The sequence below is a fragment of the Pinus tabuliformis genome, chromosome 4_2, assembly GCF_031772625.1.
Source record: "Pinus tabuliformis cultivar Carrire ecotype Pingquan chromosome 4_2, CPIR1, whole genome shotgun sequence".
Taxonomy (NCBI): domain Eukaryota; kingdom Viridiplantae; phylum Streptophyta; class Pinopsida; order Pinales; family Pinaceae; genus Pinus; species Pinus tabuliformis.
Window position 1 is genome coordinate 847,276,146 of NC_142304.1, and position 24,733 is coordinate 847,300,878.

Here is a 24,733-nt window from a genome sequence, read left to right on the forward strand (position 1 = left end):
CTTGTCTCTGAACTGAACGCTGCACTTTACTGTATGTTTCTTACCTATCAAAACATGATAACATAAATCAGTAACATGGTTTAGAATTTGATTGTTGATCCAATTACCTACCATCCTTTCCTTGCCAGGGTTCTGGTTTCCCAGGATAGGAGAATGGTATAATGGTGCATCCCGCACCAGGGGGCGGCCTTTGAAACGACCCATTTCGTTTTCCCACTCAACATGGCTAAGGGTACCCCCTGTTGCCCAGGTTTCTGGCGGTCTGAGGGCCTATACAAGTCGTCTCTCCTCCCTGAATGCCTAAGGAGGTGGATTTCTCTCCTTTTTACCAGGGATTTCCTACCAATTCTTCCTCTGGCCTTTTCTATAAATTTTCCTAGTAATTGGGTCTGGATACTTACGGGAGTACCTCTCCTTCTTGAGATCCCCTCCTTCCCCGCTCGGATAACATTCCTGGAGTTGGTCTTTCCTTTCCTCAGGGGTCCATAGGGAACCAGGCTTTCTGGCCTGCTCCTCTGGGCAGAGGTGGACACTGCTGCCCTGGTCTGAGGGCTCCTACATACTGGCTTTGTCTACTTCCTAATCTGGGCTTCATGGTCCTCTCAGGCATGTTTCCTAGACTTCTACTTCTAGCTACAGTGTAAAAGACTGAGTAAGAGGTTGAGACTACATACCACCTTACCCCGCCATTGCCGTCTCCTTTGCTTGTTCGTTGCTCCTGTCATCCACCACCTTTCTGCGTTCCAACCAGCTTCGTTCTCTGCTGCATGCAAATGGTTGCTGCCACCTCAGGCCCTCTTGGGGTTATTCCTTTTTGTCTGTCTCTTCTTACCTCCACCTATCCTGTTCCTTTACCGACACTCTTTCTAGAGTCCTCATCTCGGGATGTGCCTCGACTGTTCTATCCACCTTTACTCCACATCACTCCCTACGTCCTCTCGACTGCTCTTGCCGTGTACTATCTGCCCTTTTGCTGCCACTTGCCATCCCTTCTCTGACCCTCTGCCCAACCTCACTCCTGCCCTCAACCATCTCATTCCTTGATTGCCCCTCTGCTTGCATCTCGGATGCAATCCATCCCTGCCCTACTCCGTCAGCTACCCCTTTTGCCATTTAATCCTTTCATTTCGCTCGTGTGTCTTTTTTGTCATCGCCGGTTGTGTCCTTTCCCCGCTTCTGTCAATTTCTGCCTTTTCTTGAATATTCCATTGCCCCTCGCCTTGTTTTTCTAGGTCTCTATTGCCATCGTTATCGACTACAAGGAGTTTTTGCAACTGCGCCCTCTCCTCCAGGTGAGGGAGCTCTGTCCCTCTGAGATCCATCGGCCTTCCACTGTTTCGACTCCCCCAATTAGCCAACCAGTCGGCCGATCCATTTCCTTTTCTCTTTACATGTGTAGGTAGAATATAGTCTACTCTGTTTATCAATTTCCCTATTTCACTGGTCAACCATGTTGTTCGCCAGCTCCAACTGATCTTTTCTGCCGGTGTATTGTTTTGCAGTCGTTTTACCATGTCGACAACCAGTTTCGAATCGCCTTCGATCTGAAGATTCTGATACTTTTCCCGGATGGCAATTTCAAGTCCACGTTTTAGCGCGTGTAACTCAACTTCATTGTTCGTTGCTTCTCCGCAATCCATCGCGTAAATTCTCAGGGTGGTTCCTCCATCGTTCCTGAATAATCCCCCTATTCCTGCTTCACCCGGGTTACCTTTTGCTGCCCCGTCAAAGTTTAGCTTGACAAAGCCTTGGGGTGGATGCCTGTAAGTGCTAATCTCCTCAACCTCTCTGGTTTGAGGTTTTCTTTTTGTTCTGTCTATCATGCTCTGCTTTAATTGTAGGCGTTGCAAGATTCTCTCCTCTATTTTGTTGATTTTCCAGTCTTCGTCATTCCACCGTTCTGCTAAAATAGTTTCTCTGATATTTTGTGTGGTTTGCTTCCATATTTCGACCGAGGTTCTCCTATCTTCGTTGAATATCACTTTGTTTCTTTCCTTCCAAATGTTCCAAAGCATAAAACCTATGGACAACGTCCACGCATGGTTTAGGATCTGGTTCTGGTAAGGTTTTATTGGCCAATTTTCCAGTGTATTTTTTATATTATTGTAGTTTCTATGACTGATTTCAAACATTTGCTGGTGATTGCTCCACAGGTTGCAGCTGATAATGCAGCTGTTGGTTAGGTGCTCCATCGTTTCCTCCTGTTCTTGGCATAATGCACATCGCGAGGGTCCCTGCATGCCTTTCTTCCGTATTTGATCCCAGGTTAGTGCTCGACCATGATGTAAAATCTAGAGAAAGAAAGCTACTTTTGGCCAAGTCTTAATTTTCCAGATGTTTTTCCATTTTTTAGAATCTGTCGGTCGATTGTGCCTTACCTTTAAATGATAACCTTCCGCTATAGAGAACATTCCTTTGATTCGAGTTCCCCATCGTAGTATGTCCTTCCCTATTTTAACCGCGACTTTCCTGGATGCCATTTCTTTGTTGTAAGTTTCCCAGCTTGCTATCTCTGGGGCTGCTACCCAGTCATCCTTTTGCTTCCAATTTCGCCAGTATTCCCCTATACTTGGCTTCCAGAAATTTCTGACCAATTCACCTTCTGCTCGGGAGGTAAATTCATGGATTTCTTGGAGGGCTTCTTTGTGGAGAAGCTTTTCTCTCTGTTGCTAGGATTCCTCCCAGAACTTGGCGGTGTCCCCCTCTCTTACTTCCCAGAAGCTGTAATCTCTTATTAGATATTTATTGGTACTAGCTAAGTTCCATATTGCTGATCCTTTTTTCTCTGTTTGACTTCTCATCTTGTCTTCTGGCATCTCTTCTGCCTCGTATTTCTTCTCCCATATTTTCTTCCATAGGTCATGTCCTCCCTGTATCCACCGCCACCACAGTTTTGCTCCCATCACTTGGTTGAGGGTGTAAGGGTCCCGCAGACCTAATCCTCCGTCTTTGATAGGTTTGCTAAGCCATTCCCAGGAGAGCAATGCCCATTTTCTTGTTTTACTTGTTCCTTGCCATAAATTTTTTTGAACATAGCTACTAATTTTTTACAGATAGTTTTAGGGACGACTTGGCTAGACATTTGATATGTTGGGATGGATTTCAAGACTGCTTTTAATAAGATTATCTGGCTAGGGGTATTCAGAGCCCGGAATGTCCAATTATCTATCTTCTTTCATATCCTGCCTATAAGAGGTCCCCAATTTGCTACTCTGTATTGATGTTCATTAAGCATGATGCCGAGATACTTAGCTGGAAAACTTCCTATTCAAAATCCCATTGTTCTTGCCAGGAATGTTTGGGATGCAACCTGGGTGTTAAAGAAGAAGATTTCTGATTTCTCATTGTTAATCTCTGTCCCTGAGGCTTTCATAAACTCTGAGAGGATTTTTAGAATCTGTTGAGCTTCCTTGAGAGTAGCTTGTCCATAGAGCATGACATCATCTACGAATTGCTGATGTGTTATAGGAATTTCGTTACCCCATATGCGCAATCCCTTTATCTGTTCATTGGCCAGACGCGCTTTCACCAGCCGGCCCAGACCTTCTGCTGCTAGAATGAATAGGAACGGGGAGAGGGGATCTCCCTGTCTGAGACCTCTCGTAGGGTTAAAAGCTTCTATTGGGGATCCATTTAACAGGACTGACATCACTGGGGTATTAACCATTGACATTATCCACTTCACCCATCTCTCATCAAAGCCATAAGCCTTTAGGATACCCCCCAAGTATTCCCAACTGAGACGATCATAAGCCTTCGCTAGATCCAATTTTATCAACATACCTTTGTTTTTGGAATTTTTCAGTGAGTGTATTACCTCTTGAGCGATTACTATGCCATCTGTTATTTGTCTTCCTTTAACAAATCCGGTTTTCTCCTGAGCTATGAGGTCAGGTAGGATTGGTTTTAGTCTGTTTACCATTATTGTAGCCAATATTTTGTATATTACATTACATAGAGCTATTGGTCTGAAGCCCTGAGGTTCTTCTGAGTTCTCCATTTTCGGGATCAAAGCCAGGAAGGTGGCATTTAGGGTTGGGTGCATTCACTTCATGCATCTTGATTCTTCCACTAGTTCCATGAGGTCCTAGCTCATGAAGCTCCAGGAGGCTTGGTAGAATTCTATAGTGAATCCGTCTGGCCCCGGGGCCTTGTTCTTCGCCATTTTTTTACTACTTCCTCCACTTCTTCTTTCGTGATCACCCTAAGTAGGGCCAGATTTTGATCTCTGGACACTATTTTAGGGATATATTGGCAAACATTGGTTATATCCTCCTCCCTTCGTATATTAGGTTCAGTCAGGATCCCTTTGAAGTGGTCTACCAGTAACTTCTCCATTTCTTTTTGTTGAAGTATCCTGTTCCCTTGACTGTCTTTGAGTGAAAAGATTCTATTATGCTGTCTATGGTTCAACATTGCTTTGTGGAAGAATTTTGTATTTCTCTCCCCTTCTTTCAGCCATTGAACTCTTGATTTTTGTTTCCATAGAATTTCTTCTTGCTTTCTTCTTTCCTCGATTTGGGTAATCACCCTCCCTTCCTCCTCTGCCAGATCCGCACTTCTTCCTCCCTCTATGATTTGTTGTTGGATTCTCTTCATTCTTGCTTGTAGTATTTCTTTCTCTTTTTGAATGTTACCAAATTCCTCTCTGTTCCATTTCTTTATTTTTCCTTTTAGGTCCTTTAATCTAATTTGGAACATATGCATTTTGTTTCTACCTTCCATGCTGTTTTTACTCTCCTGCCACCAAGTTTTCATTTTGTCTATGAAAGTTGGATCTCTTAACCAGAAGGCCTCGAACCGGAATGGCCTATTTTTGTTCTGAGGATTCATTGCAATCTCCAGTTTAATAGGCCAGTGGTCCGACCCTATAGACGGAAGAATGGAAGCTTCATAGAAGATGTCCTTTCCTATGAGTTGTTCAGAGGCTAGGAATCTGTCCAGCCTTGATGCTATTTGTCTGTTCCCTCCTCTTCTGTTATTCCAAGTAAATTTTCCATTTATGGTTGGAATGTCCACCATCCTTAATTCCGTTTGCAAGTCTCTGAATCTCTCCATCTCCGAGTCCTCTCTCTGAATTCCTCCTTTCTTCTCCTCTTTTGAAGTTGTCATATTGAAATCTCCTGCAATGATCCACATCTATTCCTTATGCATATTCCCAAGCTTTTGCATATGAGTGATGAAGCTACCTCGGTCTACTGGGGTGTGGGGCCCATAGACTGCTGAAACTAGAAACCATTCGCTTTGCCCTATGAGTCTAAATTTTCCTGTAAGGATTCTGGGCATACCTATCCACAAGTCTGTTATGACTTCTACTAGGTTCCAGAGGACTGCAATCCCTCCCGCACTACCTTTAGCATCTAGGGTTACTTGCTCATATTTAGGTTTAATTTTATTTAGGATTTCCTCCATCTTCTGGCTGGAAATTTTGGTTTCCTGGATCAGCGTTAGCTGGGGTTTGTATTTTTTCAGCCATTCCGCTAGGTGTCTCTGCTTCCATTTACTATTCAGACCTCTTATATTCCAGGATGTAATAATCATTGGGGGGTTTGGTTGAAATTTTGGAACACCACCGAGAGCGGAACAACTCACCCTGTGTTTACTAACATTTCCCCCATGAGCTGGATTGAATCCTTAATGTTTTTTCTGCCTCGTTTTTTCCTCCTTTTAATTTTCCTTGCTGGTCTGGGTGACTTTCCTTTTGACTCTCTTGATGCTCTTCCATCTTTGATTTTCCTTTTCCCTGTTTGGCTTGATATTGCTGGAACGTTTCCGCATAGAGTCTTTTTTTATCCTCGGGGATAAATCGCTCATCCATGTTTCTCCATTCATTTAATAATTTTCTCAAGACTTCTTCTTCTATGCTTAGGTCTTCCCCCCTATTTATCTCCATTTCTGTCACCATATTTTCTGTCTGTTCTTCCTATTCTTTTTCTTTTTTCGAGATTTCACTCTGTGCTTTTCTCTTGGTGTGGGTCCTTCCACTACTTGAGCTGCTTTCTTTCTCTTTGTCTTCCTGGTATTCCATAGTTTGATCCTCATCGTCCCCCTCTTCTTGGAGGATTTCAAAGCTGTTTGATTTGCATGGGTGTGTTTGTTGTTCCTTTTTACCTTCATTAGAGTTTTCTTTTGTTGGTCTTCTTCTACTCTTCACCTCCTGGAACCCCTCCTGGTCTGTTTGTTTATTTTTCTGCTGCTTACTTTTTCTCTCCTCTTCTGCTGTTAGTGGGCACTCTTTAACCAGGTGTCCATATTCATGACATCTTTGGCATCTAAAGGGTATATGTTCATAGTCTAGGGTTTGTTGCCATACTTCTTCGTGGTACTCTAGCTCCACTGTATCAGGAATCGGGTTAGTGATATTCATGTATACACATATCCTAGCATATGAAGTATACCTTCCTTTCTTCGTAGTTTCTGCTATTTTCATAAAACTCCCTATCGTGTTTCCTATCCCTTCTAGAATTTCTGGGTCCCAAAAGTCCATTGGTAGGCCAAATAATCTAACCCATATCGGTGCTGCTAATTTTTTTTCCTTATTGGGGTTATATAATTCTTCCCAATATCTCATGAATAAACCAGCATTATAATGGAAATAAGGGCCATTTTCAAACACTATTTCTTTGTCTTGCAGGTTTGAGAAGATTACCGTAAAGAAGCCTTTTGCTCTTAGCTTCAGCTCGATGTGACCTAGGGGTTGCCATTTTTGCTGGATCCATATGGTGAGGTATTTTTCGGACGGCCAGACTCCAATGAACTTGCAGATCAGGGCATGATCTTTCATGTAGCTTCTGTACCGTTCTAGTTTGTTTGGCGGGATTACAAACCATGGTTTCTCCTCTGCACAAGGCAGACATTTTCCCCTTCTGCTTGCCTGCCAGGTCGCCCCAAGAACAGGGCCTGCATTCTGCTTTCCTGCTACCAAATGACTGTTTTGTCCTTCGGCTGCCGCTGCATCTCGGTAGGAGGGGATCTCTCCCCTCCTGACCTCATCCGTCATTGCTGTTACTCTCAGGTTCAACACTTGTCTTTTGCTGTTTTGGCTTGATTCTCCGTTGTCTGTCTTGGTTTCTCCCCGCCGTCTACCTCATGGTCGCCTGGCCATTAGGGTTTGTTGCAGAGCGATTCCATGCAATTATTTTGACTATAAACTTTTTTATTTTTATTTTGTATGGATATTGTTTCTTTCATAAATGCAATGATCTTGACTATAAATAAATTATTTTATTTTATAGGGGTCGTTTAGCCATTAATGCTAATTTCAAAATAGTCCATTCAAGAGGTATTTTCCCAACTACCTTACCATATCAAGAAGTTATATGTTGTATATACTTTTAAGTGGCATTGCAATATCTATGAAGTTTTAAATTTTGACATTAAGCTAGGTTTAAAAGTTGTAGTTGTTAGATTTTTTTTTTTTTTTTTAACTCCATATGTTCACCTCTCTCAATGAATAACAATTATGAGTAGAAATATCTTTTTTTTTTCCAGTTATAATCATAAAAAAAATTATTTATAAAAAGGAATAATGTTTCACAACAAATGGAATTTAAAAAAATGAAAAAAAAAATATTCAAAGGGTTGAGACTTCTAAATTAAAAAAAAAAACTAGGGAAAAATGCACAACAAAACCATAGGTAAATCCACAAGATTAATAAACCCCAAGTAAGAAACACTATGAACAAATTAAATGTTATTTAAATGTTGAAAACCTTACCAATTACAATAGAAAACAAACTAGAAAGAGTTGTCGAAATGGTGCAATTGTTACATGTTTGTCTTTCTCTGAAACTAATGGATTTGACATTATATTGTTGCTTGAAAAATAATAAATGTGCTTGATTTAAGTGCTAAAGAGAAGCAAAGTGAGAATGTGAAAATAAATTAGATAAAAATGTTAATGTCGAAACACCATTTTGGGTTACATTTCAATTTGGAAATCAATCAATAAACACATTAAAGACCTTTTGTCTTCATATTTTTCAAATAATTCAAGGATTTTTAAGTATTCCAAATCCATTTAAGATATTAAAAAAAAAACCTTATTAGACCCATCCAAAAAGCATGTATTTCTTTTAGCTCAATTTTAGGGAGTGGTTTTTGGAAATGTGTATTTGCAAGTGTGCATAGTTTGGGAGGTGTAGGTCTTAGCCTAAAAAAAAATATTGAAATTCTTTTAGAAGTCATGATTTATATTTTTGGAAGAGACATTCATTCCACTCTCAATTCTACACCTTTTATTTTCCACTAAAATAAGTCATTTATTGAGCCAACAAAAAAACCAAAGTCTAAAAAACATCAATTTTTGGGGTCACACATATCTATTTACTCAAAGAAATCACAATTCTATAAAACATCAACTTTTAAGCTCACACATATCCATTTACTCAAAAAATACATAAAATACCATAATATTTTCAATAATTCTCATACTTCCAAATCCTTATCATTAAATTTCTTACACATCAAACATATTCCCTCATTCCCTGAAATGAAAAATTTGATTAAACCTATTAAAAATTACATATGATAATGAGAAAAACAGTCAATGTTATTGTACCATATATATATCAAAAATAATTTTCTTACACATCAAACATATTCCCTCATTCCCCAAAATGAAAAAATTGATAGGAACTAACAAAACTTACATATAATAATGAGAAAAATAGTCAATATTATTTTACCATATATCAAAAATAAGAATATGTATTTGAATTACTCAAAATAAAAATGAAAATTAAGATATAATATTCTAATTTACAATTATGTATAAAAATTTAAACACCAATAATATCATACATTGATATACGACCAGAAAATATTCATTGTAAATGAAATTAATTTAACAAAAAGGAAGGTTCTACAAATTTTACTTTAAATTTCAATAAAAAAAATTATATATTTTTAAAAAATTATAAGATTTGGTGGCACTTATATTTTTAAAACCTACCACCAAAAATCTACTCAATATAAGAGTTGCAACTTTTATAATACTAAAACTGATAAAGAAAAATCAATTAAAATTCTGAATTATAAAACAGAAATTAACACGATAATTTGCTACAGTTTTATAATATTAAAACTCTTCTTTAAAATAAACATTAAGTTTGAAAGATCTTACTTTCAATAATTGTAGAAAGGCAAAGCCAGGCAGAGCTAAACTCCATTCCACTTGTTAAAATCCTTAAATTTCCATTTATAATTTAAAATGTTTGAAAACACTAAACATTATGTTCCTATGTTAAAGTCGTTCATAATAGTCCACAATTTTCCTCGATTTTATTCCTTGACTTATGATTTAAACGTTAATTAAATTAAATATAGGATAAATAAATCAATTTAATTTAGCAAGAACAAACCAAAAATAAGGCCAGGGTTGAAAAAAAATTATCCACAGAAAGAATAAACTAACATCATATATCAACAAAATCTCCCATAATGATACCAAGGATCTAGAATAATGGCAGTGACACTACAAGAAATTCAATGCACCTATTTGGCCATTCAATCTTATTTGGCCATTCAATCCATGCCATTGGGGATAGATAGAAAAATTAAAAATCTTTTAATCAGTTACTTTAACGATAGAATCTATTTATGTTATTAAATTATTTATTTTTGTTTTTAATATTATTTATCATTAGTTAATGAAAAAAAATTTCCTCAACGAAAAATCGTAAATTTATATTATAGATGCCAAAAGGCCGGTCAAAAAATTGTGAGCGATCCTATAAGAGTCCGAATGACCCAAATACATTTTATATGGATAAAAATGTCGAAACATAGATTCATTCAAAAATTGCTAATAGAGTTTCTGTTGATACCAAAGATGACCAAAAGCTACTAAAACAGAAAAGTTGACAATAAATTGTCTGACCATATAAATTAAGAAGGCCACAATATTGATACGAAAGGAACAAGACAAATAAGAGTATATAGATTGACTTCTAAAGAGAAAATTAAAGCCACAACCAATTCGTAGAAAGTCCCTCTATAAAGGGACGATGAAAATAGTCTGAAAGATCATCATTTATTTGCTCCCGATTCTGCCATGAACCCTAAGACGGTTGCATGTCTTCTTTGGAAAGAGCATCAATAATGGAGTTGTGTTCCCTATAGATGTGACGCCAAGAAATATAATCAAAATTTCACTTGATCATGAGAACTTCATTTAACATAGGCCCGAGAGTGTACGCGTGAAAAATAGATTCTTCATTGAACCAATATATGATCAAGCAAGAGTCACCAAAAACTTGCAATTGTCGGCACCGCTTTTCAAGAGAAAAGAGAAGGAGTTTTAGACCTAAAAACTCAGTGACGTTATTTGAACCACCGCCCAAACCACTCTTAAGACTAAAATAATAGTTTTCAGAGAAGAAAAGAATAGCTCCATCACCACACAAACTACCCCTATTAGATGAACCATTGAAGTATGCCCCCGGAAAAGACCTGTCAATGACATTCTCATATAACACGAGGTCTTGAAGATTCCTCCTCTTTCGAAATCATTTCATATATTGTAATCGCTTGAACCACAAAGCGATCTGCATAGGGGATCTTATCCTAAAATATGATACCATTTCAAGCAATCCAAATGCTCCAATTAACCAAGAGAGGCAAATTTCTCATTTTTGGCTTTGAAACCACATCCCACCAAGAATACCAAGCCTCATTAAAAGAGAGACCCTACCACTGGAGAGAGAAAGAAAGAACATATTTCATTGACTGCCATGTTGGGTGTATGTTATATTCTTTCCATGACTAGCCCCACGTGCGAGGGGGTCACAGGGTGGGCGATAGCCCTCTCTATTCGTTGCGTCGGGCGCAGCAGGGGGGGCATCCTTGTTATCGGGAAATCTAGTGTCCACTCGGAGCTGCTAGTCCCACTAAGACTGGTAGCTATCTTAGAAACAAACAAACTAAAACTACTTTCGTTTTCCTTTATGAGAAGTAGATAGGAGAGGAATGAAGGACACCAACCTCAGTCTTGCGCTTGGTTCCTTGCTCGGTTCCTCTCCCTTCTGACAGATCCTTGCCACTTCTCCTTCGTCTACCCAGCTTCAAAGAGCACCTATGGAATCAAAGCAGCATAATACTATCGAAGAACAAAGATCTACAATCATAAACAATATAGGACCAGATATATATTGACCACACAAATGCATATATCATCAAACATACAAGAATGTGGAGGAAAACTTGAATAGCTTTATTAATATCAAGAATAGCAAAGAGGATTACAACCAATTGTTCTGACCCAGCGTCATCCTCCAGCATGAAAGCCCTTCTTTCACCTCATGAAAAGCTTAGATCACCAAACACTATGATATTCCACCAAGAAACCAACAACACTTCCTTACAAGATACAAAATTCCAGCCTCTGGATCTTTGGGATGAGGGATCCATATATAGATGATTGCAGGGGGGTGAGTCAGCTTCTGGGATTTTGATTAGTGTCCTCTCTCTGATAGTTCTTGATTCCACTTGGAGATTGATGATCTCTTACTCATCCCTGGGTGAATTCAGAGAGGCAAGTGTCACAGGAGAAGTTTCTGGAAGATTCCATGACGATCCACCTTGCAAACTGTCTCTGCCATTTGTCTACTCTCGTCCATCGCACCCTACAGAAGGGCTTTTCAGTATGCATCACACCCTTTTTCACTGAGCAGGTGGGATGCATCGCACCCTCTACACTGGGCAGTCTGTATGGTCCAGCTTTGACCAGTTCTGAGCAGTTTTCTGTGGAGAACTTCTGGGAGATGATGTAATCAGCTGACCTTGTTCCTTTAGGGTATGAAACAACACTTTTAGGGACTTAGGAGCCCTTGGTTTATGGACATGTATGATTGGGGTTGCAGTGCCAAAAAATGTCTATAGCAGTTGCCCCCTAAAGGATGAGGTCGTTAATCTTTTGATGTCGAGTGAAATGCTTTATCATGAGGATCCGAAGTTTTTTCGAGCTGGAAGGCGACCTGTAATAAGATACAATACAATACATTATCTTCATAATATTTTTCATGATTTAGTTGAGGTGGGCATTCCCATGCTCAACTTTATAAATTCATTTTCATGTACATGAGACAGACAACCATCTGTGTGGCACATTGATGATTCTGATAGAGTCATCATCCTTTGATTCGGTTGATCATTTGTGTAGCAACAATGTACATTTGATGTCTTTATTTTCCTGAATATATCGCAGCCCGGATGGATGAAACTAGATTCGAGGTCTTCAAACTCGTCCAATCTTCACTTGGAGTACAAGTCGATCCATGTGAAAGATGTTCTGGAGTCAAACATGGAAAGACATCACCTGATTACCAGCCAATGATGTAAGCTATTAACAGGCGCGAGAGGAATCACCGATAATGATGATGACCCTCAAGGTACTACAGTACAATTCCCGTGGTGTGAAAAGGGACTTGGTGTCGAACACCACGCAAAATTTTTCGGTCAAAGGCCATTGATGTAAACCTGTCGCCAGAAGTGAGAAACTTGCCATTGAGGCATGCAAGCTTCAAAGCATTGAAAGGGTTGTTCCTAAGTCGATTTCTTGGAGAATGAGCTGATGTCAACAAGAAGTGACCCGTCGTAGGAAGGACTTAATGAATCCCACATCTATGACACGGAATGAAGTAAATGATTTTTGGAGGTGAAAACGATCTGATGATACAAGGTTCAGGGTGGCGGTCATGAACGAATGGAGCGTGAATGTATTGCAGCGGATGAGACACAGGTGAATTCTCTGAGCGAATTCTCTTGAATATACCGGCGACACTGACGTGGATTGGTAGCGTTAACCCCAAATATGGATGGTGTGATGGACCAATGGTGATATGACCGGTGAACGGAATAACCCAACCTGACTCGGATGTGGAGTGAAAGTGTCATGTTCAAGAGCGACTTGCTACCAATAAAGTTTCTTCAAGTTTTCTTCCCAATTTTTCCCCAGTCATTGCTGACCTATACCTCTTTATTTTTGTCAAGCTTGAGGAGGATAACATATGCTTGTTCTATAATTTTCCTTTCGGGCAAACCCGTCGCTATGTTTTAACGAGCCTAGCGACAGTGAAACTCGTTCTTGTCTATATGGACAAGTTTGTCGCTATTCGGCTTTAACGAGTTTAATGACAAAGATAACTCGGTCCTTTTCAATTTTAGAGAGTCTGAAAGGGACGTAAATGAAACTCCAATAATCCTTTTTCATCATATAATCCCTTAAGTCCGAAAAATTATAAAATAATATGAAAGGGATGAATTTTCGGTAATTTTAACGAGCCGAACAAAACAAGCGCTTGATCTTTTTGTGTAATAATCCCTCAGGTCCAAAAAGATTAAAATCTAGAAGAGGGATAACACTTCCGGTCGCTTTAACGAGCTGGAGAGGCCAATCGCTCGGCAACATTTTCATATTTTACGAGTCAGATGAAAAGAGCTTAAAAGAGACTCATCTTTTGAGGAACGAGTGATAATTTCAGGTAGCAGCTGATTCCAGGTAAGGTTTGGAATTTTCCATTCATGGCAGTGTCATAAGGATGGCTAACAGGATCACTCTTCGCAGCTGTTCCTCAAAAGGGGTAAACAATCAAATGGATGTGAATGATCGGCTAAAACAGAGTGGAGGTGATTGTAAGAACACGACTAGGGCTCAAAAAGCTAATGATAATGCATTCACAATGGTTATTTCCCGGAAATTGGTTCTTTTTTTTTTAATGAGCTTAAACTCTGGGGGAACTTTTGCTCATTGCTAAGGTTTAATTTTTAATGAGCTTGAACTTTGCATAAAAACTGCTCGTGCCAGTCGTATAATAAGGATGTCTCATCGATAGGTTCAATTTTTAAGGAGATCACACCATTCGAAACTTTGCTCCGGATCCTTTCATTATGAAAGCTAGGAACAACCAATCCTATGAGTTTAAAGGGTTGAGAAACTACAAACTAAGAAAATAAATGGTCGCTCTTTACTTTCAGGCAAAAAGGTTTGCATGCCCCCAGGTATAGCGAAGTAAAGTACCCAGGTTACCATTTAGAAGTTCTTGTATTCACAAGATAGTTTCCATCCGCACAGTAGACAGAAACACTTCCTTGGCTTAGTCCATCTGGACAAAGGCTCCAATCACCTAACCTTGACGAAAAATCTTATCCCGGTCTAACTCCCTCTTCCTACACAGATGGGTGTCGGACCAGTCTTAAATCTTTCGCGGAAATTTACTCTATACCCAAGGTTTTCCCACCGAAACAGACCAGGGTGCATGCCCCCTGGGTTTCAGTCATGTCCTCCAGAATCATGCGTGCTCTTTAGGTGGACGGACTGGAGATTGATGAGACATTCCTTGTGTGAAAAGACCATTTAGGGATGGCATTTGAATATTAGCTATGTGTGAGTCGGGGAACGAAAGCTGGTCTATGAGCTTGACCACTCTGCCTTCATGCGGAAAACACATTACTCTAAAGAGTGAGGAGACAATGGCTCCCATGCTATAAATATAGTCGCACCCAAAGAGTAGATTATAATCTAGAGGTCTTTGGACTACCATTACGTTCATGTAAACGGTTTTCCTTCTCAATGTTATGAGCACATTGGGAAGGATCCCTAACAGTCGACTGGTTCCTTTGTCGAAGCCTGTTAGATTTCTCATCTCAGGCAGAAGCGATGGCGAACCAAGTGCTTCCCGAGCAGTTGAGGAAAGGATACTCACAGAAGCCCCTTCATCTATGATGGTAGCGACCATGATCATTTTGTAAGCTTGTACAATGATTTAGAATGGTACATTAGCCTGTACACGGGGTCTGCCTAGTAGATTCCAATCGAAGGAAATGACTAGGTTGCTTGGAGGTGGGACCGAATAGACGACCAGATATGACTCCGAAGAACTTCCTTCCTGCGATAAAGGAATGGGTAGATTGCCCCCATGTTCATCGGAGTCTGTGTTTACGAAAATAATTTGAATGGTGTCGTTCTCATTCTCTTCGGTGATTGTGTCATCTGAAGATGGACCTTCCGAAGACAAGACCGGGTCGACTGCCACCTCAACCTTTTGACTTTCGTTTGGTATGGATTTAGCGGGTTTATCTTCAATGAAAGATGCTTCGACCGACCACAATGGCGTGTCGGTCGGATTTTCAACTAGTGATGGACTCGGCAAGAGTTTCTTATATCCAGGAGGAAGCCATAGCAGTGAAGCCGGACGGTTATCCAAAACTCTTTTAGCTTATCTAGGAAAGGACAACGGTGGACGACATGATCGCCTTCACACAGTTTACAACGAAATTTACATTTCCTTTTCTGCCCAAACGCTTCGCTTTCACTAGTTGATGGTGTACTTTCAACATGATCTTCAGAGGTTGATGACACCGGATTGTGAAAACGAGGAGACCAGTCCCTTAAGATCTGAGGGATGCAAGGACAATCTCAATGATAGTGGTCTCCTTTGCAAATGACACATGGGGATTAGGCTTGGATGGTGCAGTGTGTGGATTTTCACTAGACAATGCCCGGTTACCCCTTTTTTCCTTTGGCTCCTTCTTCTTCTTCTCTTTCTTCTCCTTCTCCTTCTTCTCCTTCTTAGTTACTTGATTTTTGGCTTTACCGGCTTTATTAAGCGAAGAGAAAGGAGGAGAGGGAGAATCGGACAAAGTAGAAGGTTGGGGGGTAACTTTAGTATCATCCAGTTGTTGACTCGATTGTTCAGGAATCACGGTGTTCTGAACGATGGAGGTCAAGAAGAGCCATATTGGCAAGCCAATCGTCAATCCTAGAAGTGATAATGTGGCCATATGAGGTGCACCAACATCTCCCCAAGAGGAAAAAGGACTAGGATTTCCTCCAAGGGGAAATCCTTGGTTGGTGGATTCCATTTTTTTGAACCTAAGACCAACGCGGAAATGGTGATATTATTCCGATTAAAATAAATTTTAGATGCTTTGACACAACTTGTTTTTTCAATTTTTAAGAGTCAAGAAAAAACAAAAGATGACTCTAGTCGCCTTCGATTTTTAATGAGCCTGAAGTGACAAGTGCTCAGATGGACCTTTTCCTTTAAGGAGTCTGAAAAGGAACAAAAGAGACTACTCTGGAGATCTAGACAGAGGGATTACCAAACCAATCTCAAAACGGAAGAATACTTTTTATGGTACGACAATCAATCTTCCTGAATGCTATGTTTAGTGCATTGCGATCAATAGGGCGGCAGACACGGCTTCCTATGGATAAATGATATAGCCTATTATGGTCTCCCAATATATACTCGACGGTACGTGGGAGCACAAGTCTGTACTGGCACTTGTAGTCTCAAAGAGGAGGAATCACCCAACCAACAATGAAAGCGATAGTTACCAGGCTTTACGACGCCAGAATACGTCTCTAGCCTAGACTTCTAGATGTTGTGCATTAGGTTCCAAAGCGTTTTTATGTTCATTGAATTTACTTTATAGTTGATCTTTCTTAAGAAATTTTCCTTTCAGGTTCACTGGGTGATGTAGATATACAATTCCTAAAATGCAATCTAAGATGATAAACAATCGTTTAATCTTCTTTTTGCAATGAAAATCCTAGCTACTAAAGAAAGAGAGACGATATTCTTTCAACATAGATTAGAGAGCACACACTAGATGCACTGTCCTAAATCAAACCAACAAGCAGTCTAAATGCAAATGCACATGCATGTATTTGTTTTCAGCTTTCTTAATGTGTGAATGACAAGAAGAATTCTATGTACAAATCTGAATTATCTTTTCAAAGCGACAATACTAACAAATTTCTCTTCAAAAACGAAAGGAAGATAATGATGACACTTTTCTATTTTGAATTGAAAACTGCTTTCGACACTTGAAAAACTACTAATTCGAATCAAATACAAGAGTAACTATATAATCGACCATCAAGAACAATAGAATTCTTTTCTTTGACTGAAAACGACACTTGCGACACTTTCAAATCAAAAGACAACAGTTTGATTATGCTACATCTTTGTAAAAGAGAACTGAAAATGGCGCACAATACATAAAAATATTCACAGTTATTTGCACAATGGAGGCAGAATGATGGAAAGGAAAGGAGTTCCCACAGTGGTATACTGATCACAGACAGCAAAACTCCTGAATAAAGTTGAAGAGAGTGAACACAGAAACCAAAATCTGAGAGCAGAAGAGGTCTTATCCGATCAACGCACCTACAACACAGGGAAAGTGCGATGCAGCGCACCTACTGCACACGGGAGGTGCGATGCACCCAGATTCCCAAGAGGAGAAGGTGCGATGGTCTAGGGATGAGACTTCAACTGGGTTTCGGGTCATAGTTTACAGCTCAGTTCAGGGATTTAGGCCGAGCGAGTGATGTTTGGTAAATATAAATCACAGGGGTTAATCTAATGAGGTTACTAGAGCCACCACTAGGGAAATTAGAAGGTTTGCAAATCGATTGTTCAGTTTATAAACAAAACCGGAGATAGACTGAAGTAGCATTGATCTACTTTGCACTTGCATAGCAAATGCAGTTCGAAGGCTAGCTGGCTTGACTTCAAGCTCTGTCTGTAAGTTTATAAAACAAACAAATATAGAAAAGCAAACAATCTATTCGCTCCCCAGTGGAGTCGCCATTTTGTTATGGGAAATCTAGTGTCCACTCGGAGCTGCTAGTCCCACTAAGACTGGTAGCTATCTTAGAAACAAACAAACTAAAACTACTTTCATTTTCCTTTATGAGAAGTAGATAAGAGAGGAATGAAGGACACCAACCTCGATCTTGCGCTTGGTTCCTTGCTCGATTCCTCTCCCTTCTGATAGATCCTTGCCGCTTCTCCTTCGTCTACCTAGCTTCAAAGAGCACCTATGGAATCAAAGTAGCATAATACTATCGAAGAACAGAGATCTACAATCATAAACAATATAGGACCAGATATATATTGACCACACAAATGCATATATCATCAAACATACAAGAATGTGGAGGAAAACTTTAATAGCTTTATTAATATCAAGAATAGCAAAGAGAATTACAACCAATTGTTCTGACCCAGCATCATCCTCTAGCATGAAAGCCCTTCTTTCACCTCATCAAAAACTTAGATCACCAAACACTATGATATTCCACCAAGAAACCAACAACACTTCCTTACAAGATACAAAATTCCATCCTCTGGATCTCTGGGATGAGGGATTCATATATAGATGATTGCAGGGGGGTGAGTCAGCTTCTGGGATTTTGATTAGTGTCCTCTCTCTGATAGTTCTTGATTCCACTTGAAGATTCATGATCTCTTACTCATCCCTAGGAGAATTCACAGAGGCAAGTGTCACAGAAGAAGTTTCTAGAAGATTCCATGATGATCCACCTTGCAAACTGTCTCTGCCATTTGTCTACTCTTGTCCATCACACCCTACAGAAGGGCTTTTCAGTATGCATTGCACCCTTTTTCACTGAGCAGGTGGGATGCATCACACCCTCTGCACTGGGCAGTCTGTATGGTCCAGCTTTGACCAGTTCTGAGCAGTTTTCTGTCGAGAACTTCTGGGAGATGATGTAATCAGCTGACCTTGTTCCTTTAGGGTATGAAACAACACTTTTAGGTACTTAGGAGACCTTGGTTTATGGACATGTATGATTGGGGTTGCAGTGCCCAAAAATGTCTATAACAATCCCCCCCGGGAGATCAGGGGCAGTGCCCTAGGGAATTTTTTTTGGACCTTCTATTAGGTGGGCAGACCTACCTATAGTTTTGTGCATGTTTTCCACACATGGTTTTGGGCATGATGGTTTTCTACCCATGGTATATTCTAGATCCGATCAAGGGAACTGTGGTTATGTTTTAATCCAGGGCCAATGGATTGGGGTTTAGGGATGCTTCAACATGTATATATATGTATTGTAACATTGAAATGAATATAATGAAAAATAAATCTGGTAGTCCCGGTTTTGAGATCCGTGAAAACATCTCTGTGTATATCAGTTTTATGTTTTATGCTCTTGCCATTTTTTATTTTCTGATTTTTGAATTCATATGTAGGTAATTTATGTACAGGGTGAAAACCTACATTTGATATCAGAGCTGTTTTGGCTTCAAGGGGATTCCTTTGCTACTCGAAGGGGTTTTTCTCAGGCATGTGGTAGACCCTGTTCAGTGGGAGATTTGTGGGATCGATTATTGTGGTGAAAGAAGATGGCGAGCAGTGGAAAGATAGAGATCGATAAATTTAATGGTTGGAGTTTTTAGTTGTGTAAACTCAATATGGAGGATCAGTTGATGGATAAAGATCAGTGGATCGTGGTAGATCCAATTACTAAACCAACAACAATGTCAGCTGAAGATTGGGAGAAGTTGGATCAAAAGGAAAAAAGAAAAATATGGTTGTGTATCTCAGATTCAGTATTGTTGAATGTATTAGGGGAAGCTTCAATGAAGGCTTTGTGGGACAAGTTAGGGATTTTGTACCAATCTAAATCTCTAGTGAATAAACTGTTTCTACGGGAAAAGTTGTATAACCTGAGGATGAAGGATGGAGACTTGGTGACAGAGCATTTGAACGCCTTTAATACTGTGGCAAGCCAGTTGTTATTTGTTGATATAAAAATTTCATATGAAGATAAGTGCATCAATTTGTTTTGTTCTCTACCAGATTTGTGGGATAGTCTGGTTGTTGCAATAGGTAGTAATGTGACTTCCTTGCAGTTTGATGAAACAGTCTCATCCTTGATGTCGGAGGAGATGAGATGGAAAAATACAGAGGGCCTGAATGGTGATGCCTTTTATGTACAAGGACAGTCCCAAAACAGAAACAAAAATAAATCCTGGAGTGGGAGATCTAAATCTAGAGGGAGATCTAAATCTCCTAGAAAACCTGTGAAGGTGTGCTCGAAATACCGAAAGTAAGGGCACATCAAAAAGGACTGTAGATCTAAAGCTCTTGAGAAAGGAAAGGGATTTTATGATTCTCCTTCTACAGAGGTGAAAACCACCTCAGATGAAGGTGGGAATGTGTACTTGGATTCTTCTTCAAGTACACATATAGATCATGAGGCATGGTTAATTGGCTCAAGTGCGTTAGTTCACTTCACTCCCCATAGAGAGTGGTTCTGCGAATATGATAAATATGATGGTGGTGATGTCTTCTTAGGGGATGAAAATAAGGCTAGAATCATCGGTCACAGAAAAGTCAAGTTGAAGTTGCAAGGTGGAAGGATTAGAACACTTCTTGGTGTTCTGCATATTCTTGCATTGGCCAGAAATTTGATTTCTGTAAGCAAGTTGGATGATGCAGGTGTAAAAACATTGTTAGAGAAAGATACCTACAAGATGGTTCAGGGAGTTCGGATTGGAACTTTGTACAAAATTTAAGGTATCACTATTATTGATGGGTGCAACAGTGTTGTGGTTCCTAAAAGTGGAGCAGAAAATCTAGTGGTCTCTGGAGAAAAGACCATGCTATGGCATCAAAGGCTTGGACATATTGGAGAGAAGGGCCTTTGAATACTTCATGGTAATGGTATGATATAAGGTATGTCTAATTTCTCTTTGGATTTTTATTTATGTGAAAATTGTGTATATGGGAAGTAGAATCGGGTGAGTTTCCCCTCTAGTGCTAAGAGGGTGAAACAAATATTAGAGCTTGTGCACAGTGATGTGTTTGGACCTGTGTCGGTTCCATCACTGAGTAAGTATGTGTACTATGTATCATTTATAGATGAATTCTCAAGGAATACATGGATATATTTCCTTATGAATAAATATGAAGTCTTTGACAAGTTTAAAGAATTTAAGGCTCTAGTGGAAAACCATACAAAGAAAAAGATAAAGGTGTTGAGGACAGATAACATTGGAGAGTTTTGCAAGAAGGAATTTGAAGAGTTCTGTAAGAAGTGTGGTATAGCACGACAGAAGACTACTCCATACACACCTCAACAAAATGGAGTTGTAGAAAGAATGAACAGGATGTTGATGGAAAAGGAAAGAAGCATGCTCAGTGGTGTCAGCTTAGGATAAGAATTTTGAGCAAAGGCGGTGGAGACAACATGTTACTTGGCCAATAGATCACCTTCATCAGTGTTGAAGGATAAGACTCCACAAAAGGTATGGACTAGTAAGAAACCCTCTCTTTTCACATGTGAGGGTATTTGGATGTGATTCATATGTACATGTTCCAAAGGAGAAAAGAACCAAGTTGGATAGTAAATCTAAAAGGTGCATCCTTATTGGGTATAAGGATGGTTTAAAAGGTTATAAGATTTGGAACCCAGAAACAAGGAAGGTTTTGTACATTCGTGATGTGGTGTTTAGAAAGGTGAAAGATGTTATTAAGCATGAAGTCCTACCAAAAGAACCTGAGAAGATAGAGTTTGAGCTAAAGAAGGAGGAAACATACTCTATAGCAGAAGATGAAGAGCCACAAACTCCAGCGGTGAGAAGATCAATTCGAGAAAGAAGGCATCTAGAAAGGCATAATTGAACTGATTTCTGTTCAAATTTTTCTTTATCTATTAATGATGATGATCCCAAAACTATTAGGGAAGTAGTAGATTCAAAGGATGGAAAACTATGGAAAGAGGCCATGGTTGATGAAATGACATCTTTACACAAAAATGACGCTTGGGATCTGGTGGAGTTGTCGATTGGAAGGAAACCCATTAGCAGCGAATGCATGTTTAAGAAGAAGATGAATGTGAAAGGAAAGTTGGAGAAATACAAAACTTGGTTGGTAGAAAAATGTTATTCCCACGTGCTGGGAATTGATTTTGGTGATATTTTCTCTCCTATTGCCAAGGTATCTTCTATTAAATTACTTTTATCTGTTGTTGTTACTTTTGATTTTGAGGTAGAACAAATGGATGTGATGACAACCTTTCTTCACGAGGATCTAGAAGAAGAGATCTACATGAAGCAACTTGAAGACTTTGTGGTGAAGGGTAAGAAATAATTGGTATGCAAGTTAAAAAAGTCTCTATATGGATTAAACGAGTCACAAAGGATGTGGTATCAGACTTTTGATACGTATATACGAGGACTTGGTTTCACCTGAAGTAAAGAATATCAATGTGTGTATTAAATTAATTAGTGACCGTGTTATTTATCTGGGCTTGTACGTGGATGATATGTTGTTGATTGGAAATAACAAAGAAATTATCTAGGAATTGAAGACCCAATTATCCTCCAAATTCGACGTGAAAGACCTTGGTGCTGAAAACTATATTTTGGGAACAAAAAATAAATGAGATCGAGAAAAAAGGAAGCTCTGGTTAAACCAGAGGAAGTATTTCGAGAAAATATTGCAGAGGTTTAATATGCAAGATAGTAAACTAGTGAAGGTTCCTATTCATGTCGGTGTAAATTTATTCACTGAATAGTGTCCCAATACACAAAAAGAGGAAAAAGACATGTCCCATGTTCCACACGCAAGTGCATTCGGTATCCTGATGTATACAATGGTCTGTACTAGACCAAAAATTGCACATGTAGTGGGAGTATTGAGCAGGTTTATGTCAAAACTAGGGAAGGAGCATTGGACAACAGTGAAGTAGATTTCTAGGTATTTTCGTGGCACTAGTTAATATGGTTTGTGCTACCAACAAATACCAAGATTGGATAGAGTTTTGGACATCCGTGGATATTTTGATGCAAACTGGACTGAAGATCTAGATCAGAGAAGATCTACAAGTGGGTATGCATTTAACATGTTTGGAGGTGCAGTCAGTTGGATGAGCAAGAGACAGTCTGTAGTGGAACTTTCAACTACAGACACATAATACATGGAAGCCACTCATGTAAGCAAGGAAGTAGTTTGGTTGCAGAGATTGTGTTCAAGTATGGGGTTGGTACAACGAGCTATAAGGATATATTCTAATAGCCATAGTGTAGTTTTCTTGGAAAATAACCCTGCTTTTCATTCAAAGACAAAGCACATTGATGTTCAGTATCACTTTGTAAGGGATATGGTTGAGGAAAAAAATGTGTTGCTGGTAAAGGTGGACACCATGAAGAATACTGCAAATGCATTGGCAAAGTCTGTGAGCACTGAGAAGTTCTCTTGGTGTAGAGAAACAATGGGCATTGTAGGGCTGGATCAATGACTAAGCTCTCCCATGGAAAGAAAACAACAAGTGGGAGAATGTTGGGTGTATGTTTTATTATTTTCACAACTAGCCCCACGCGTGGGGGAGGCGACAACCCCCTCTGTTCATTGCGTCGGGTACAGTGGGGGGGCGACATCCCCCCTTGTCAGGGGGTTTGAGGGGGGCAGTATCCCCCATCCTACGAGGTCTAGGGCATTGCCCCAGGGAAATTGTTTTTGGACCCTATATTAGGTGGGCAGACATACCTATGGTTTTGTGCATGGTTTTCGCACATGGTTTTGGGCATGGTGGTTTTCTACTCATGGTATTTTGTAGATTCCTTCAAGGGAACTGTGGTTATGTTCTAATCCAGGGTTAATGGATTGGGGCTTATGGATGCTTCTGCATGCATATATATGTATTATAACATTGAAAGGAATATAATGAAAAATCAATCTAGTAGTCCTAGTTTTGGGATCCAGGGGAAAATCTCTTTGTATATGTGTTTTATGTTTTATGCTCACCATTGTTTATTTTTGTTTTTAGAATTTGTATGCAGGTAATTTTTATACAAGGTTAAACCTACATGCCAAATATGATTTGTAAAAGAACAAAATAGGAACAAATGGTCAACTGACCATTCAAAAGATCTACAAAGAGGGCACTAAAAAGGCCCAAATGAACTACGCTTCATCAAATTATCCCCTGCCAGACTTTTTTTTCTTATAGACACCATTGGAATAAACGAGTCTTTGTTGGTGTTTTAACTTCCATAATGGCTTCCATCACCATTCCATCTTCTTGGGCTTAGTTTCTGCATAAATACTGAGATATCATTCCTTTAGGCAGTAAGCACCAGATGATGAGTGAATCTACTGAATGTCATTCACTTCATCTTGAATTATAACATGAGATATATTGAGGTGTGTAGTATACTCAAACCATGTCCCATTCCATTCTTTCAGAATATTTAAAGCATGAGTCAATAGCCATCCCTAGGCCCAAATTGAAGAATAATTTGGATCAATAACTTGATTTAAAGTTTTGATTCCTTGGGAACCTAGGAAATCAATCAAGTCTTAAGGGAGTCTAAGGATTTCCCCACACCAGACCAAGGATCTTGACCAATTTTGACTTGATCACCAACACCCACTCTCCAAGGCAGACCATTCTCAATAACCAGAAAAGAATCAATCAAGGCTTTCCAAACAACAAAGATATTTGGTTTGTGCTAACTAGACTTTGAATCTAGCCTTCCAAAGAAGTTGGGAGGATATATATTTGAAAAACCACCTTTGTCCACAAACTACTAGAAGTGACGAGTCTCTACACCCTACCTTAGCAACCAACACTTTTAAAAAAACAACCTAATTCTTTAAACCCCAACCACCCCATTTTTTTGGAAGGGAAATTTTATCCCAATTAACCCAAGAGAAAATATTTCCTTCCTGTAAGCCTTTCCACAAAAATATTCAACAACATTTTTTGATCTTGATTAGACTCCCTTTTGAAATCCATGTTAGTGACGTCTAGAAAATGAGGATGGCCTCTAGAACTGATTATGATGAGAACCAATCTTCCCACTCGATATATAACCTATAACTCCCTAACTTTAAGTTTTTCTCAATCTTCCCGACTAACGAAGCCCAATCAATGGTTATGTAACAATTAGGCTTTAAATGAAAACCT